A 20,810-nucleotide genomic window follows, 5' to 3' on the forward strand; every position below is an offset into this window, starting at 1 on the left:
GCAAGCATTGTGTGTTCATGTGTTTTGGAGGCGTGGCATTGGAGCGAGGCCTGGAAGGAGGGGATTTTGGGGGGGGGAATATTTTCAGTATCTAACATACTCTTGCTGATTTCTCCAACATTGCTTATGCTAGCTTTAATCATCAAACAGTGTCACTGTTTATAAAAGCAGACCTTTTGGCAGTTTAGTGTCCTGGTGCACTCAGGTGTGTGCCTACATCATGCCAAGAAGAAAGGACATCAGCCGATTGTTGCTGCTTCTCAATCTGGGAAGGGTTATAAGGCCATCTCCAAACAATTTTTAATTCATCATTCTACAGTGAGGAGGATTATTTGCAAGTGGAAAACCTTCAAGAAAACTGACAATTTTCCCCAGGAGTGAGCATCCCAACCAATTCAGTCCAAGCAGGGTGATGAAGTGATGCTCCTTGTGAGGCTGTGATCTATAATGGCACCCACTGTGGGGCAGAGGGATAGAGGGACATACTCAGCCAAGCAGTGAAGTAGAGTGACATCCTCAGTGGCAAAGGAAGGGTGGGGGAAAGTTCTAGCCTGGTTGGGAGCCCCCTCTTCAAAACATTCCTGAGGAGGCACATAGCTTCAAGCCATTCCAGCGTGGCACTGACCCAGTCTCCCTTCCCATGTTCCTCCCACACCTGGTGTTTTATTCTCCAGTTCTGCTGGAACTCAGAAAAATTTGCTGCATCCATTTGTCGATTAAGCTTTCTGTCATGGAATGGAGTTGGAGGCAAGTGCAGATAATCTATTATGTAAAGTGCAAACAAAACAACCAAAACCATGAAAGAGCAATTCCAGCGTTATGGACGTGACACTTGAACTCAAAATGGCAACAAATGACCCAGTGCACGTTTTATTGTCTCCCAGTATTTAAACAGGTGTTGCATATTTTAAGGCTGTACCATACTGGAGAAGTGATAGAACAAGAACAATTCCCATAGTACATCTAGGGCATGCCAGAAAATGCCAATAAAAGATGCGTTATGGATGTGACAGAAAAAGTATCACTTTTCTTGGGTGACTGTACATTTTTATCAAACTCTGTGAAATCGTAAACCTAATGTCGAAATAGAGATATCCGTTTGATAGAGGGGTCCAAGGTGAATATTAAAAAACCTTTGTTTAAAATATTTTGTATTTCATGCAGAGTTTCGGAAGGAAAAGTCAGCATTATGGATGTGACGAAATTCCGTTATGGATGTGACGCATCTGAAATAGACATAGCATGTGTTTAGAAAATCAGCAATTTAACCACCATAACCCTTTGAAAAACTCTCTAAATATCAGCTAAAACTATCAAAATTCTTAAATAATATTTAGGATGGCTATTGTTTTGCTGTTTTGTGGATTTTAGCATACATTTCTGTGGCTTGTGGCAATAATATAGAATTGTACATGATCAAAGTTGATTTTAGCTTGGGTTTTACATTATAAGAAAGAAAGACTGACAGTGACATATTAGGTTGGTTACAAATTGGTTCAGCTTGTTCACATCTGTAAAATACAGGCCTAGGTGATATCTCTGGGAGTGGTTTTGATGTATTACATGTTGCTTTATTTTTGCATGGTGAGGTTGACATTTACATGGAATTGCCCGAAAACAAGAACCATAAACATGAACTGTGGATATAAGACAAGAGGCATAAACACTATCAGCAATAATGCAGTATCCATCCATCCATTATCTGAAGCCGCTTATCCTGTACAGGGTCGCAGGAGCCTATCCCAGCTGACTATGGGCGAGAGGTAGGGTACACCCTGGACAAGTCATTGCAGAGCTGACACATAGAGATAAACGACCATTCACACTCACGGTCAATTTAGAGCCACCAATTAGCCTAACCTGCATGTCTTTGGACTGTGGGGGAAACCAGGGCACCCAGAGGAAACCCATGCAGACATGGGGAGAACATGCAAGCTCCACACAGAAAGGCCCTTGTCGGCCACTGGGCTTGAACCCAGGACCTTCTTGCTGTGAGGTGACAGTGCTAACCACTACACCACCATGCCACCCCCCCAATAATACAGTACACAACAGCAAATGACAAATGACACAACAACTTAAAGGTACTGACAGTAAAGTCATCTGAAATTTTTATTTTATTTACTTTTATTTATTTTTATTATGCATGGCATTTTCCTATGTCCTGCAAAAACAATATCATGTGGACGAGATCTGATCATTTTGATGTGCTGAGGGTCACTTTCCTCCATTTTTGGGTCCAAATATCCCATCTCTTGGATCCAAACAGTATGGCCCCACAGAAACAACCAAACGTGAGGAGCTTGAACTAATCAGTATAATTATGGAACTAGGTCACACCAAGATGGTGATGTACTGAAAATATTGTGACTCTGCATTGACCTCGGAGAGCTTTGATTGGCAGGTATGTAATTTGTGGTTGACATCCGCAAACATATCTTTTCTCTGTTACTGCTTTTGTGTTATTTTTCTTTTTCTGTAAGTTCAATACATTAGGCGTATAACTCCATACTTGCTACTGTGGAGTCAAGCCCATGCATTCTAAGGCTAGATTGCTAGAATGATTTTTTTATCTGTCCAGAAAAGTCATCTAACCTTGCTTTATCTTGCAGTTACACTCACTAGGCAGGCTTTCCTTTTCTTTTTGGCTGGCTTTTAGCTGGCAGAGAGCGGAATCTGCCATGTTTGCCCATGCTGACTTATTTTGTGGTCACGTGATATTGTTGCTCACTTGCTTCAACAATCTCCAGAATCATAAAATACGGGACACATTTTATTTTGGCAAAACATTTCCAGATAGGATACAAAGGGGCGCAAATAGGATTTTTGAACTGGGGGGGAATGAGCTGTCAGCAAATGATTCCATTTTGTGTATGTATATATATATATATATATATATATATATATATATATATATATATATATATATATATATATATATATACACTACCGTTCAAAAGTTTGGGGTCACTTTGAAATGTCCTTATTTTTGAAAGAAAAGCACTGTTCTTTTCAATGAAGATCACTTTAAACTAATCAGAAATACACTCTATACATTGCTAATGTGGTAAATGACTATTCTAGCTGCAAATGTCTGGTTTTTGGTGCAATATCTACATAGGTGTATAGAGGCCCATTTCCAGCAACTATCACTCCAGTGTTCTAATGGTACAATGTGTTTGCTCATTGCCTCAGAAGGCTAATGGATGATTAGAAAACCCTTGTACAATCATGTTAGCACAGCTGAAAACAGTTTAGCTCTTTAGAGAAGCTATAAAACTGACCTTCCTTTGAGCAGATTGAGTTTCTGGAGCATCACATTTGTGGGGTCGATTAAATGCTCAAAATGGCCAGAAAAATGTCTTGACTATATTTTCTATTCATTTTACAACTTATGGTGGTAAATAAAAGTGTGACTTTTCATGGAAAACACAAAATTGTCTGGGTGACCCCAAACTTTTGAACGGTAGTGTGTATACATGTTATTTCACCTCCCTCACTGCCATCACCAGGAACTACCTGCAGGCCAGGACAATGATAACATTTTAACATAGCCTATGGAAATCCAAAGTTTACACATTATCATCATGCACAGAAATTGCAAAACTGCAAAACTAGTTCTAAAACCGCTAAGTTCCAACTGTTAAACATAGCGAGAGGCTGGGCTACATGTGTGTGTGTAAAGTGTAAACCAGTGCATCCTGACTTTCTAACTATGCCTGTGTGTTGCGTGAGCGGCAGTCAGTCAACAACTCTTTGCAAAGTTTCCTTATGAAACAATATGCTTGCTGAAATTTTGGCAGGTAACGCCAGATTAAACATTAAAACTGCCTTCTGAGCACTGTATCTACAGGCTGCCACTGAAAGAAGGAGGCTACCAGAAAGGCTTCTCTACTCCGTAAATTTTACTTTCACTACGATATTACTTTGAACAGACTATCAAAAAATTGCAAGGTGATATGATAAAGTAAGGCACAGTTTACTTACAGTGGTTTTTTTTTTTTTGAAAAAACGATGCAATCGTTTTCTGCCTTTTGGCACCCTTCATCATGCCGTGTTGGGGTCCTGAACTAGGAGGAGCTGTCCCCGATATGCCTGTCAAACTTGTTGTGGGTAACCATAGCAACCAAGCTCGAGCTCGCAACCTGTGCAGTCTGCGCAGTTGCAACTATGTATGTACTGCTGTGCACCTCAATAAACCAAATGGTAATTAGTCTTTTGATTTTTCCGTGAGGTTTGCCTTATGCAAAGAAAGACAGCATAGACGTTTTTTCCTCCCTATAAGTGGGGAGGGGACCGAACGAGGTGAATTTAAATCTGGGTGGGACGAATCCCCCCCGTCCCCCCCTCTATCTGCGCCCGTGAGGATACATGGTATGTACAGCAATGACACATCTTGAAACTCCAACAGCAATTGAAATAGAACATTTTTGCCCAGAATTCAACTTTGCAGTCAGAATCTTTAAATAGTGGTCCTAACAAGGCATAAAGACAGAGGTGAGAGTGATTAATGAGGCATGTGATGTGCTATGATGTGATTTAGGATGATGGGTAATGTAGTTCTGCACCCTTTGGCATTACCATGACAGGATGTACTTATTTGTTCCCACTTGGTTTCTGAATGTTGCTTTTTTGGGGGGTGGGGGCGGGGGGGATACATATTGAAACATTGTGTGTGTGTGTGTGTGTGTGTGTGTGTGTGTGTGTGTGTGTGTGTGTGTGTGTGTGTGTTTGTTTGAGAGAGAGAGAGAGAGAGCGAGAGAGAGAGACCCGAGGTTATTTGCTGATGAGGAGCATACAATTGTTATTTAGCCTTTGATAAATAAAAACATAGAATTCAAGGAGGGTGTACTTTCTTTTTTCCAGAACTGTATAATATAATAACATATTTTAGCACTCCATGTTACATGTTCATATGTCTCCTCATGCTGTATTTTGTAAAGGACGAGAATTTATAGTATAAATGAATCAACACAGCACATACACTACAACCTGAATATCAAGATGATGCATGCAGGTTTGCACACCTGCCTATCATATAAAATTTAGGGAATTGATTTTTCCATGTCCAGTGTGAGATAATGCCATACTTAATCAAGTTCAACTAGATTCAAACATTCCATGGTTCAACAATACAGATATGCTTAGCTAAAAGACAGATGGCCTGAGGTAAAACGTCTTTTACCAAGTCATTAACAGCCACAATATGAGAACAAGTCTGTCTAGTTCTTCTTCCAATCTCCATACAGCGCTAGTGTGCCAATTTAGGTTGACCAAGTCATTTAGCTCACAATTAGTCCAAACCTAATCACTGACCTTATAACACCCCAAATCTTTTTGTGAATATGTATTTCAAGGAAGGAAAGTTAATTGAATTCAGTCTGAGCTTTCAGTGAAAGCCATGCCCACTGTTGCTGCTTGCCCAGCTTTCCCTTCTTTGCTAGCTTCCTTTCTGGTTAATCCCATCAGGACTTCAATTTACTCCCCCTTCAATTATCAGCTTTCCTATTGACTGTTTTAAAAGGAGAAGATTTCCTTAAATCCCACCCGCTATAATTAGGGCTTATATGTGGATAACAGAGAACTGAAGTGGATCAAAGGTTGAATTCACTTCAAAAAGGGAGCCAAAAGAGCTGTACATTCCCTAGATTGGACCATGTCACAAAGAGCTGACATAATTATGTATATAACAACAGCAAATGCAAGCTCACTCCCAGACTAGAAGTGTGATCTAGTTCCTGTTTTAACATTTGTGCAGCATTTTTTTTTTACATTAGAATTGTTAGCTTGTGCCACCTAGTGGATTAACTCTGACTTATTGCTTGTGATGTTACATTTTCATTAACTGTTGAATGCAGAATTCCTGAACTTGCAGAATGATGCATGCCATCCATGATATGCAGAATAACTACACTACATAGTTACACACCAGTAGTGCTTTCGTCATAGATGTAACTAATTTATTTGATTTAATTTTCGATTGCCTTAACTGTAGTCTGCGTATATCTCCAGGCAAGGGAGTTTTAAGTTGGGATAGTGGACTTATGTCTCATGAACTTTACTTATATTTTTCTAGAATCCATGCCATGCGTATGTATGTATGTATGTATGTATGTATGTATGTATGTATGTATGTATGTATGTATGTATGTATGTATGTATGTATGTGTGTGCATATAGCACACTAGCACATAAGCATGCCATCCAAGGAGGGTCAGAGCTCCATCGTCCCTGTTCTGTGGTGTTTATCGCTCCAGATGAAGACTGATGCTCAGGCTGGTGTATGACAGTCAGCCTACGTTATTTATCAGCATACAAATGAGGGGTCTTGAGATGTTCTAGTGTATTTATAGATACATACAAACACGCACACACACAAGCTGTGTTTCCATAAACCTGCATAAAAAAACAAGCACTGGAAACGTGCATTTTGGAAAAAAAAAAGGCTCAAATATTGCAAAAATGTTTCACGTTCATATGGGGGGGGGGGGGTGTTCAGATGATTCACTAAAGCAATAAGTGACAAAATTGAAATGCAAACATTTTTCGCATTTAAGTCACATGACATGAAGAGCAAACAGTGCTCTAAGAACTATCACGAGAGGAAAAACCCCCAGCTTTAATCGCATAACATCACTGAATATCAGTGGAAACAAAGAACATTTCCAATGGTGTTTTGTTGCTTTTTTTAAAAAATATCGTTTCTATTTTGCACAAAACTGCAAAGGAAACCGTTATGCTATGCATAACCATGACTCCACCCAAAAGGAAAACTTTTTTTTAAGTTTCGATTTGATTTGATTTGATTTGATTTGATTCGATCATAATGTAAAATGAAGTACAAAATACATTAAAATCAGGATTACACAAGAAAGCGCAAGCACTTATTTCCATTGTGGTCCCATTAAAACACGTAAAACAGCAATGACAACAAAAACAAAAACCCCAAACAACAACAACATCCCTACAAAATTCCAATCCTCGTGAGGACATTTAGTCCTCACCAAGATATATGAAACGTCTCTTCACCTCCCACAACACACACACACACACACACACACACACAAGGAGGCTATACACTTCCCACAATATATGTTCTCATTAGGTGAGAATGAATATTTTATGAGGTACATCTTGGGGTTTTCTGAAGGCTCATGTTACACAAAAGTGATCATGGTTTGTCCTAGACGTTGCTTTGTTGGAATACAGAACCGTCTAACTGTGCTGCCCACAATGAGGTTAACTGCTATTTAAAAGGAGCTGTGCTAACTGTGCCAGCGTATGCCAGCATCGGCCACTTGGACTTGGCGTCGCCCGAAGCTCACTCCATCACTCCTCCCGAGCCCTTGAGCGCAGAGAGTGGGCGGGGCCAGGCGCGCACCGCTCCGACGCGCAAAACTGCGCTGAGCTGCTGTGATGCACGCGACATCTCCTGCTTAGCGGTAGCGTTATTACGGGGTACTATGCAGACAAATTCTATCTCGCAGCGCGAATAGGAGTTGCATAAAGAGCCACCGCTTTTGCTGTCCTATATTCCGACGAATAAGACGAGTCCCGTCAGCTTGGATTGCGAGAAGCTTCGCTTGGAGGAGGCGAGAACAGGAGAGCTCATGTACCACAGTAAGTGCACTTGGTAGTTGTGGATTGCTCAGTAGTTTAAAAGAGGAGCTTTAAAGACGCTCGGGGTCAGGCGGAGAACGAAGGGGATGCATGAGGAAACAAACCTTAATCCAGTGATTCTCTTATTTTTCATCTCCTTTCTTCTTTTTCACCAGGTTATTTTCTTCACTCCAGTCAGGACAGCTAGACAGACAGAGCCTAGTGGCATAATAATAATAATAATAATAATGATAATAATAATAATGGGTAAATTTTAAATACTAGGTTAGTTTCACACATCACATGTGTCAAATGATATTCTTATGCTTATTATTATTATTCTGTAGGCCTACCTATATAATAGAGTTTCTCATGAGTTCATATATATATATATATATATATATATATATATATATATATATATATATATATGAAACTCTTATTATAAAATATTAGAAAGCACATGGATTCATTTTTCACACTCCGCCCGGCGTTCACAATGGAACACAATTCACCATCAACCAGGCCGCAATATAACTTCGCCTGCAATATAACCTGCCCAAGGCCTATGTCATCCCACCACTGTTGTTAAAACATCCCAACTGTACAGGAAAGCAACCAATCCGGCACCATGTTTCATATTCCACTCTCGATTTCTTGAACATAAATTTCAGGATTTTCTCTGATTATAGCTGTCCACTGACTCCTGTCACAGACCAGGTTCGTGAAGATGCAAGACACTTAAAAAAAACAAAAACAAAACCTTAAGGTTGTTAGGAGCCATTGTATTACAAGCTGTAGTTATGAAAATACTGAATACAGTGAATTCTGTGTTCACATTCCAAAAGAGGATATTAGGAGAAAATAGCCCTGTTGTTTGCTTCGGCAGAAGTCATTAGTGCAGATGGATATGAAAACTAATCCAAGAACATATGAATGGAAATTGCACTATGTTTTGTCTCTCCAGGTATTGGGGATTTTTTTTCATGTGCTTATTTTTTTCATTATCGTCTGCCAATGCCAGCTTTCACTGGACCACTTTCTAATGTTGTTCACTGTTTATCCAGAGCAACTGTCAGTGTAGCTGTAGCATACATTTGTGTTGACTGTTTTATTTTGCTTTGGAATACTTACTTTCATTTGCATATTCTGCTTTTATTTTACAACAAGAACGAATCAAATTGGATTATAACAAAGCATAACGGCTGAGTTTCAGGATATTGGTTGAGCATTGTTTTAACATTGTTAAGCTGAGATACAATTGTGTTGTTCAATCTTGTGACACATTTGTCATGAAGAGATGAATGACCTGAATAGTCAGTAGTTACACAGAGTCACAGATGGAATGAGAGGACAGCATTTTCCTGGCGAGCATGCTGCAACCTAGCTGCCTGTCAGAAGTGATGTAGTGCAAAAGTGACATTAAAAAGATTCCAGAGTAGTTACATTTAGAGACATGTCATAAAAATTTCATTGCATGGTCACTTGCTGGCAGTGTCATTGGCAGTATTTTTATTTTATATGCGTATTTTTCTAGGTATTTTATATGTATTTGTTCTGTCTATTACAATTTTCCCCCAACATTGTTACAGCACACCTAGACATACATTTCTGTTTGTTATGTCAGAACAAGTTATTATATGTAATCAGGACAGCCAGTTAAATGTCTTACTGTCTTATCTCCTTTAAACAGATACACAAGTACATCTGTCTCACATTAGATGTAGTTTGCATCCAAAATATATTTGTGGTCTCAGTTGTGGACAGCCAGATAACGCACCTGTGTTCCTTGGACAGAGTTCCAGCTATCTTTAGGAAATGTTTGATGACCGTGTATTTCCGCACTCCTTCATTTCATTGTGGCTTGTCCTATGCACTCTCCCTCCTTCAAGGAAATGCTGAGCTTCTCAGGATCTCGTTACTAATAGCACAACTCTTGCATGTGCAAAGTCTAAATCTCCTGGACAGCTTAAGTGTCAAGAAACATAGTACTTACTCCGCGTACAAGTACATTTACATATAGAATAGGCCCAGCTGGGTGCTTATCAGAAATGTTATTTCCCCCAACATCCTCTGAAGTCTATTTGGCTGTACAGTACAGCGGACCAAAGCCACACAAAGACTAATGCTTAGAGTCACACCCCTTATCTTGCTGCACTCTCATTTTGAAAAAGAAAAGTAAATACAGCAAAGGCTTTTTGTCCTTAGCATTAATATGTACAGAGAAACTGTAAGCCTGTGACACTCTAGTCAGTTATTGCCTCTATCTAGTCAGTGTTTTTTGCCTTTTTGTGCGTGCTGCTTATCAAGACGTAGAGAGAGGGTTATGTCATATCACATGGGTTTGACAGTAATCTCCGACAGAACCATGATCGTGACTGATGTTACGCTGATTAGTGTCCAAGTGAAACTGATCAAAGACCGGAGTATATAATGACAGAACTGCAGTTAACAAGCCCTAATTGTAATTAACTGTAACTGTAGTTAGGTAACAAAAATAAAATAAAATATATGGTGAATTATTAGCATGTTAATGCAGAGTGGCAATCCTTGATAAATGGTGCATTGAATACAGAGTATCAGCACCTGGGTTATGTCAAGAAAAGCCTTGTGGCCAATGGAATATTAATAGTGCTCCTGTGTAGTGACTGTGGTGTCAGAGTTAAAGAAGCAAAGCTCACTTGTCAACCTGATCATAAACAAAATGTGTTTGGATGAATAATAATGACTCTGACTTGGAGAAATTATCACAAAAGATGAATGAATGATCAATATTAAAACCAATATTGGCTTACCTCATCTCATCTCATTATCTCTAGCCGCTTTATCCTTCTACATGGTCGCAGGCAAGCTGGAGCCTATCCCAGCTGACTACGGGTGAAAGGCGGGGTACACCCTGGACAAGTCGCCAGGTCATCACAGGGCTGACACATAGACACAGACAACCATTCACACTCACATTCACACCTACGGTCAATTTAGAGTCACCAGTTAACCTAACCTGCATGTCTTTGGACTGTGGGGGAAACCGGAGCACCCGGAGGAAACCCACGCGGACACGGGGAGAACATGCAAACTCCACACAGAAAGGCCCTCGCCGGCCCCGGGGCTCGAACCCAGGACCTTCTTGCTGTGAGGCGACAGCGCTAACCACTACACCACCGTGCCGCCTATTGGCTTACCTATGAATGAAAATGGAAAAAAAAGGGGGGGGGGGGAAGCTGTGACTGCTAACCCCATGTCTATCTTTAACCATTCTGAACTTTCTATATGTCAGCTCAGACATAAAAAAAAATACACAAGTAACCCCATGTTACTTTTAAATTTCACCACATGGACCTCATTGTTATATTCGCAGAGCTCCCCACATGTGAAACATGTGGAGTGAAGCTTCATACTTAAGGGAATATGGTAATGCATTGACCTGATTTTGATGGCTTTTGTGACCGTCCAACGTCCGTTTGTATGTACAAATGGTGTATGTGTACCACCACAGGGTACCCAATTGTAAGTGCAAGGCAAAATACCTCATGAACACTTGACCACCGGACAACAAAATTTATATCTTTATTTGCATAAGATAGATGGGGTTTTATCCAGCGCTTATTTTTTTTTTAACTTTGCTTTTTCAAAAATAACGTAGGATTATTTATGAACACGTTGCACTCATCGGGACCTCCATTTTTAGGCAGTGCCAAAATATATAAAGTGGCATATCTAGAACCCCGAAGGAATCAGGTGCGCTCAAAATGGAAAATAATATTGGACCACATTCTCTATTGGAATAATAATCTCATCTCATTATCTCTAGCCGCTTTATCCTTCTACAGGGTCACAGGCAAGCTGGAGCCTATCCCAGCTGACTACGGGCGAGAGGCGGGGTACACCCTGGACAAGTCGCCAGGTCATCACAGGGCTGACACATAGACACAGACAACCATTCACACTCACACCTACGGTCAATTTGGAGTCACCAGTTAACCTAACCTGCATGTCTTTGGACTGTGGGGGAAACCGGAGCACCCGGAGGAAACCCACGCGGACACGGGGAGAACATGCAAACTCCACACAGAAAGGCCCTCGCCGGCCCCGGGGCTCGAACCCAGGACCTTCTTGCTGTGAGGCGACAGCGCTAACCACTACACCACCGTGCCGCCTGGAATAATAATATAAAACATTAAGATAAGAGATGTTTGATTCCATCAAAGTTATTCATTTATTTCATTCAAAATCTCACTCAAACACAGGGAGTATTCTGCGATGTTGACACTCAGTGGGAGCTGCTATTACTGTTTCCATATTTGAATGGTGCGCTGTGATTGGTTGAGTGGTGATATCATGTTCTGCTGAAAATTCTTAGTGGTGTTTGTCACAGTTTCGAAAGAAAGGGGATATACAGTGCAGAGAAATGTGGTGGATATCGCGTTTTGCATAAAATTGATTATGGAACTTTAAATAGCGATCAAATGCCAAACTTCTTCACAATATCCCCATTCCGTTTCTGTTTGAGAGTATGTTGTGTGTGATTTGGCTGCTATTTCTCACCAGAGCTTTTTTTTTTCTTTCTGTGTTTGTATGATTTGATGTTTGTTCTCTGCTTGAATGTTTTGCTTATTTGCTTATTTTCTTTGTCCGCTGGTTGTGGTGTAGCTCCAGACCCAGTTTTGAGCATCGGTTTCCCCAGGCCTTGGTCTGCCATGAGTGACGTGTGTTCTGCTCGCGATGGACTGTGGTGTGCTTGTTGTTCTCATGAACATCAGGGTTGCCCAGTGCCTTGTGTGGCAACGTTTCTGTGCTCACTTTGTGGATCCATAGTGTGGTGTTCCAAGCGCTGTTGCCCGGTGACATCGCAGTGGCTGTGCAGGCAGTGTGGGGACATACCTTTGTGTGCCTTTTGGTGGGTTACGTTACTAGAGTTGCATCCTGACTACTTTTGGTGGACTTTTTAGATTTTTGCTTGTTTTGTTTTGTAATTATAAAGTATATGAGAAAGGTGTTATATAAGTAAAAAATATTTTTTTATAATTTATTATAAATTTCTTCTGGCAAGAACTTAATTTTTTTTTTTAAATGGCTCTTATTGCCTTTGGAACCAACCTCTTCATATATAACACTCTAAAAAAATGCTGGGCTGAAAACAACCCAATTGTTTTTAACCCAGCTGCTGGGTAAATATTGGACCAACACAATGCTGGGTTATCTTAACACAGCAAAATGAGTTATGCATGTAACCCAGCAGGTTGAATAACAGACGTAACCCAAGTGTTGGGTTACTTTAACAAGACTGTTAAGTTAAATTTACATCATGGTTGGGTTTCTGTTTCAACCAGTATTTTGGTTATATTGACTGCAGTGTTGGGTTAAATTTACCTAATTTATGAGTTATTATTGGACACCTTTTCTTCCTTAATTAGCCATTAGCTTAATCATTATTTATTCATTGTATTATTATTATTATTATTATTATTATTATTATTATTATTATTATTATTATTATACACCCTATTCATTTGAGCAAAGAAATTAATTGCAAAAAAATTCACTTTATTGTACCAGCTATTTTTTTTAATTCATGCACTATACAATATAAACAGAATACTGTACTAAAAGCAGGATATAACAGTATCAACAGTTTCAACTGGCAGTAAAACTGACATAAACAATAGACAGGAATTCCACTGTTCCATCCATTTTTTAGGAAATAATGTTAGAGTAATGTTAGACTTGTGAAACAAACACAAAATTGATTTGGATGAACATGTCACTTTAAAAACAGGCTTTACATCAGGATGAGACACTAATATGGTGTTAAACAAGTTTAACTTAGCTCTGTTCAAGGCTAAACATTATCAAACATAAAGATTAGCTTACTGACTATGTTAAATTAACTAACATAAGGTCTTAGCACAATTAGCTAGCAAGCTGCAATCATAGTTATCAGTATCAGTTATTTCACAAAGGACATGTTTCTGTTCTGGATAAACAAAAGTTAAAAATAAATATTTTACTTTCTTTTACTCTGAAATCAGCCCATTTTCCAGTGCATGTTGAAAACTGCTGCAGAGGATGGTTGTAACATTTATTTATTTATTTATTTATTTATTTATTCACTTTTGTTACATAGCTCAAATCATGAAACTTCTTCTTCTGTCTGCTCCTGATTAGGGGTCGCCACAGCGGATCTTTCGTCTCCATTGCTCCCTGTCTTCCGCATCCTTCTCTACCACACCTGCCACTTTCATGTCCTCTTTCACCATATCCATGTATCTCCTCTTTGGTCTTCGTCGTTTTCGTTTGCCTGGCAGCTCCATCCTAAACATTCTCCTTCCCACATGCTCTGCATCTCTTCTCAGGATGTGCCCATACCATCTTAGTCTCATCTCTCTTAGCTTAATTCCCAAGCTCTCTACATGTGCTGTCCCTCTGATGTACTCGTTCCTTATCCTGTCCAACCTTGTCACTCCCATCGCAAACCTTATCCTCAACTTCGCCACCTCCAACTTTGCCTCCTGTCTCTTCGTTAAGGGTACAATCTCCAATCCATACATCACAGCTGGTCTCACTACTCTCTTATACAGCTTACCTTTCACTTTTGCTGGGACTTTCCTATCACAAATGACTCCCAAAATTCTTCTCCAACTGCTCCACCCTGCCTGCACTCTCTTTCTCACCTCACTATCGCAGCCCCCATTTTCCTGCACATTTGACCCCAGGTACTTGAATTCACCAACTTTCTTTATGTCTGCTCCTTGCATCTTCACTACACTCTCATCCCCATTCTCATTGATGCACATGTATTCTGTTTTGCTCCTGCTCACCTTCATTCCTCTTCATTCCAATGCATACCTCCATCTCTCCAAACCCAACTCAACCTCCTTTCTACTTTCACCACATATCACAATATCATCCGCAAACATCATGTTCCATGGTGACTCTCGCCTCACTTCATCCGTCAAGCTATCCATCACTATGGCAAACAAAAAAGGACTCAAAGCAGATCCTTGATGGAGTCCCACCTTCACCTTGAACCATTCAGTCGTTCCAACTGCACACCTCACTGCTGTTCTCATACATGTCTTGCACCACTCTAATATACTTCTCATTCACTCCACTCTTTCTCATACAATACCATAACTCATCTCTCGGCACTCTATCATATGCCTTCTCCAGGTCTACAAACACACAATGTAGCTTTCTCTGGTCTTCTCTGTACTTCTCCATTAGCATTCTTAGAGCAAAAATTGCATCCAATGTGCTCTTCCTTGGCATAAATCATGAAACAATTGAGTTAAATTGACCCAGCCACTGTGTAGAGTATGGTCACATATGGTGGAGGAGGGGAGGGACACTGTCTTCAACCACTAACCCAGCAGCTGGGCATCAGAAAGCTACCCAGAATGAGTTAGAATAACCCCCAATAATAGTATCTGTGAAGAATCTCAGTCATCCAGGTACATAGTAATCTGTGGTTGGTTGAAGACAGCAACTGGACTTGCTTGAAGATTCTTGAAAACGTCTCGCCTCTCATCCTAAAGGCTTCCTCAGTTCTGTCTGACTAATAGGGAGTATCCAGTATTTATCCTCTCATGGATCATCATAGAATCCGAATCAGAATGCTGATGGCTGCATTGTAGGTGGCTGATAAAAGATGTCATAGACACCCACCTCTGTTCAATGATGGTCGTTCCAGGTTGACAAAAATGAACGATCCTCTCTGGCTAAGATGTCTGCCAGTTTTCTGGAAGTCCTCTCATACTCCCGCACCAGTCGAAGGGATCTCATCCCAAAGTGCATAGAAACATATCTGTCACGAATCTCAGTCATCCAGGTACATAGTAATCTGTGGTTGGTTGAAGAGAGCAACTGGACTTGCTTGAAGATTCTTGAAAACGTTTCGCCTCTCATCCTAAAGGCTTCCTCAGTTCTTATATCTGTGAAGAATCTCAGTCATCCAGGTACATAATAATCTGTGGTTGGTTGAAGAGAGCAACTGGACTTGCTTGAAGATTCTTGAAAACGTTTCGCCTCTCATCCTAAAGGCTTAGGAAGCCTTTAGGATGAGAGGCAAAACGTTTTCAAGAATCTTCAAGCAAGTCCAGTTGCTCTCTTCAACCAACCACAGATTACTATGTACCTGGATGACTGAGATTCTTCACAGATATGTTTTTACGCACTTTGGAATGAGATCCCTTCGACTGGTGTGGGAGTATGAGAGGACTTCCAGAAAACTGGCAGACATCTTAGCCAGAGAGGATCGTTCATTTTTGTCAACCTGGAACGACCTTCATTGAACAGAGGTGGGTGTCTATGACATCTTTTATCAGCCACCTACAATGCAGCCATCAGCATTCTGATTCGGATTCTATGATGATCCATGAGAGGATAAATACTGGATACTCCCTATTAGTCAGACAGAACTGAGGAAGCCTTTAGGATGAGAGGCGAAACGTTTTCAAGAATCTTCAAGCAAGTCCAGTTGCTCTCTTCAACCAACCACAGATCCCCAATAATAGTCAAACAGCCCCAAACCAGTGTTTGGGCTGAAAAAAAAAAACCCAAAGCAAAACAAACAAAAAAAACCAATCCAACATTTTTTAGAGTGTAGTTGTTTTAATAGTTTCTATTGCATTGTCTTTAATCCCTTGATTAAATCAGATCTCAGTAGTTAAGCTTTTGGGCTCATGATTGTAGGTTGTGAGTTCAAATCCCAGATGAGTCAGATACTCCGTGTTGAGCTTTTAAGCAGGACATTTAATCCTCAACTTCTCAGCGATATCATTGCATTACATTCCGCCTCACTTGTAAGTCAGTTTCACTAAAAGGAATTGGCAAATAAGTAAACAAAGTGTGAGCTTGGTTAAACTGATAGCACATGTCAGTGCTGTGCTTCACTTGGGCTTGAAGGGGGAATGTGTGAAAGAGAGTGTTTAAGACGTTTCTCTAAAGAAACAGTTTGATTTTGAAAAAGAGAGTAAAGATGTGGGTGATGCACAACTGATACGGAGGACAGAACAGTGGCATTTGATAAAGCAATTTGTGCGAAATCTCTTAAGTGGCGTTTCATTATTTAAGGCAAGTGGCAGGAGTGAGTGGGAGCTAAGTAATCAAATATGAGTGGTGCACAGAAGATTTTCTGTTTAAGTAATAATATTTCTTTCTTTCTTTTTTTTTTTTTTACTTTTGCCTTGAAATTGTTTTGGGCCACTTTAAAAATGTTCCACTTGAAAGGGCTAAATATAGATATCCTGCTTCCAACAGGTTGCATCTGGTTGACAAATCAGTATAATTTCGTTTGAATAAATGATCATGACAATTTTTCTTTCTTAACTCCTTTGGACACAAGGAAAAATGCTATGGAACTTCATGTGTACATTTGTACACATTATGTCCAAAGGGGATAAAACACCAAAAATATGACTTGATTTGCACTTTCACAAAGCATCTAACAAAGCCCTCGTGAAAAATGGGGAAAATGTTATTAAGTGGAGTGGGTGGTATTGTGTATGTAAGATTACACTACCGTTCAAAAGTTTGGGGTCACTTTGAAATTTCCTTATTTTTGAAAGAAAAGCACTGTTCTTTTCAATGAAGATCACTTTAAACTAATCAGAAATACACTCTATACATTGCTAATGTGGTAAATGACTATTCTAGCTGCAAATGTCTGGTTTTTGGTGCAATATCTCCATAGGTGTATAGAGGCCCATTTCCAGCAACTATCACTCCAGTGTTCTAATGGTACAATGTGTTTGCTCATTGCCTCAGAAGGCTAATGGATGATTAGAAAACCCTTGTACAATCATGTTAGCACCGCTGAAAACAGTTGAGCTCTTTAGAGAAGCTATAAAACTGACCTTCCTTTGAGCAGATTGAGTTTCTGGAGCATCACATTTGTGGGGTCGATTAAATGCTCAAAATGGCCAGAAAAATGTCTTGACTATATTTTCTATTCATTTTACAACTTATGGTGGTAAATAAAAGTGTGACTTTTCATGGAAAACACAAAATTGTCTGGGTGACCCCAAACTTTTGAACTGTAGTATATATCTCAAGATACAAACTCTTGAGGAATTGCAAAGGGCACATTGATTTTTTTTTCTTTTATGAATACATTATAAGAACCTTTTCCCCACCCTTATCTTGAGCATTTGTATCTTTTCCTAAAGGCTGAGTCATGCAGTTTTGAGTTTGCAATTGTAAATCCATGTAGTTTCATTTGAGAATCGATAATAATGTCTGTAATAACTAAACCTGATGTCAAATCTGATGCCAGGAAAAGACATGTGGCCAGTGGGATATCAAAGGTGCATTTATGGGCAGTGACTGTGGTGAAAGTTAAGGACAGGCTTGCTTCTGATGTACAACAGTGCTCTTAACAATCGGACCTTAGAATACATACATACATACATACATACATACATACATTCTGGATTCCATACAGAGCTGTAGGAAAAGCAATGGCTGCTAATTCATACCTTATTCCAACCTTAACCATTCACTTTTTTAATGCTAGTTGGCTTGTGCAGATATTGAATCATGAGACCAGGGATTCTCAAACGTTTTTGTTTGTTTGTTTGTTTGTTTGTTTGTTTGTTTGTTTGTTTGTAGCCAGGAACACCTTTCACTGTAAAATTCCATGGACAATTATTTCATGAACTTTATTTAAAAAGTGTACAAAAACATTATTATAAGCCTACTTGTTTTTGAATTACTGAGGTTTGGATATAACTCAGGTAATTAAATGAACCTGGTAAAAGGTCTAATAAAGAAGAATCACAACTCAGTAATACAATACGTTTGATGCTGGTGGGTTGTGAATACTACCACTGAAAAAAAAGACCTCCTGACTCTGCTAGATGGGTCCTCATACCCCACTTTGAGAAGCATGAAGTTAGACCATTGTTGTGTGAACTGTTTGTGCTGACATTGAATTGCAACAGTAGCTCAGCACTTAAAGTTTCTGTGCTAGTTTGACCACAAAGTTAAATCTCAACTGGTACTGGATTGTATTCAGCTTATGAGTAATTTGCTTTCGATAAAGGTATCTGTCAGATGAATTAATGAAAATGTTAAGAGTTTAACAATGAACGAACCCTAACCCTAAACCTAGGTCAACAGTAACCCTGCTTTACAGGTGTATCTGTTCACATGGATAAAAAGAAAGTGTTAGAACGAACTCTAAACTGTTTAGGGCTTTTGAAAAAAAAAAAAAGAACAACACTGTATTAAACTTTTGCCATGCCAATTCCATACCATCATTCTCTGCCTAAGAATGGTACATGTTAAAAAGAAATGCCAAGAAAGTTATACAAAAGTAAATTTTTTTCTTAACATATTTGTGTTGATCTCTCAATGCTTTGTCAATGTCAATTAAGGACTTTCATTAAATGAACTGCGCACAAACACAATAAAAATGGGGATTTAATACCTCCTTAAAGGTCATGAGGATTACATAATGAATTTCATGCCATACACCTGTGAAAATCCATGAAAAGTAAGCTTGTTGGAAAATACTATGTAAATCAGAACAGCATTTGCCCTTTATTATCTGTTACAGGGTATGGGCACCAAAATCTCTTCATTCTGTAGTAAACAGATGCACTTTATTTGATGTTAAGCTTCCTTTCCCATGAAAGTAAGGCCATCCTTAAAAAAAATCCGTTTCCTGTCCACCGGGTGAACAAAAAAATTTTCAGTCGGGAGGGAGGGATTTATTTATTTATTTTTTTATTATTATTATTATTTATATATATATATGGCTGGATAAGAAATCGCAATGCTGTGTTTGCTTTTTCTTTCAGTACTTTTTTATTGCAAAAGCAGACACATTTAATAAAATGACAGTTTAATCAACTGAAACTTGTACAAAAACTTTAAGTTAGCATTTTAAATGCTGACTGCAACATTTGCAAAACTTTTACAAAGGTACTTAAAATGTCCGACACACGGACTTTTTGTAGTTCTAAATCGACTGTTAGGCCTAGTTCGGATGGAATTACACTATTAAAATGATCACTGAATGATTTGTTTTTCTGAATCTTTACTATTTTGTTGTTCGCTAGAATACCATTTTGCGATTTCACACTTAAGCAAAATTTAAAACTCCGGATCTCCTTCCTTCATGGTGGCTGCCATTTTTTTGTGCCGCACGGCGCATTCAGTGTTGCCAGATGAGAGTGACAGTTTCCAGCCCAATCACAGTTTGAAACCCGCCCAATCCAATAAAATCCCGCCCAAAGGCTTAAGTTGCCAGATCTCTACGGGATTTGCGTTTATTAGTCATACATGCGTAGGATCGCATAGGCTGATACGCTATCACCACTTACAAGAGAATATAAGCATAAGAAAGAGAATGGAAGTCCGTGTGGCAGGGGAGAACAAGATAGTGCATACACGATACAAAAAAGTAGGCGCCACCCTCTTGTGGCCTTACTCGACACTGCAGAAATATCTAGACTGTTACAGATAGCAAATCACAACCAAAAAGAGCATAATAAAACAATCACAGAACTTGCCAAATACACCTCGTGTATCCCAGTGCCAGGCCCAAGTTAACACAGCAGCAGTAACCACCTAACCTGCCAGAATACCAGCACAGAGCCTAGAACGGCTAGGATACCAGAGTTGAGAGAGCGCGGGCTTCTGCCTCAGGCTTCTGCGTCGGCACACTACGCTAGTTTGTTGATGTGACGTCACGTTGTTATAGCGACTGAATAACTCACTGCAATGACCATAATACGAGTGAGTGATGTATACTGAATTTTGAATTTGTATTGTTTTTAAACCATAAAATAACGGTTTGTTGTGCAGTTTTCACAATATTAAAAAACCGCCAGTTGTTGGCAAAAGCAGCCCAAATTGTATATACCCGCCCAATGCATTTTTTCCCCGCCAGATGTAATCAAAAGTAGCCCAATTGGGCGGAAAACCGCCCAATCTGGCAACACTGCATTCGCAGAGCTGATTCAGTTCAGAGTGCGCGCGCACTCGGCGGAGGCAGTAGTATGTCGGAGGGAACAGAAGCAGAGATGACGCTTATTTTGTCTCCGGTAAACCAGTCTTCTCTCGTTCAATTACGTGCTGGCATCAAAAGACACCGTTGGTTGTAAATGAAACCAAACTGAGTCGTTGGAGTGTATTTTCATACACAAATGGAGAAATGTTCGCTGAGTGTTTAATTGTGTAGCCCCATTGCAGACCGTTGTCGTTGT

The 20,810-nt window shown here is 39.6% G+C and overlaps 1 protein-coding gene across 1 annotated transcript in view; it reads left to right on the forward strand.

The window, feature by feature from the left end:
• The first annotated feature begins 7,411 nt into the window (after positions 1-7,411).
• LOC132885033 (contactin-4-like) overlaps positions 7,412-20,810 on the forward strand; it is a 542,655-nt gene continuing 529,256 nt past the window's right edge. The window contains exon 1 of the mRNA XM_060919276.1: positions 7,412-7,620. The gene's annotated coding sequence lies outside the window, so the exon portion shown is untranslated. The remainder of the gene's footprint in view (positions 7,621-20,810) is intronic.

The sequence above is a fragment of the Neoarius graeffei genome, chromosome 4, assembly GCF_027579695.1.
Source record: "Neoarius graeffei isolate fNeoGra1 chromosome 4, fNeoGra1.pri, whole genome shotgun sequence".
In the NCBI taxonomy this organism is placed as follows: Eukaryota; Metazoa; Chordata; class Actinopteri; order Siluriformes; family Ariidae; genus Neoarius; species Neoarius graeffei.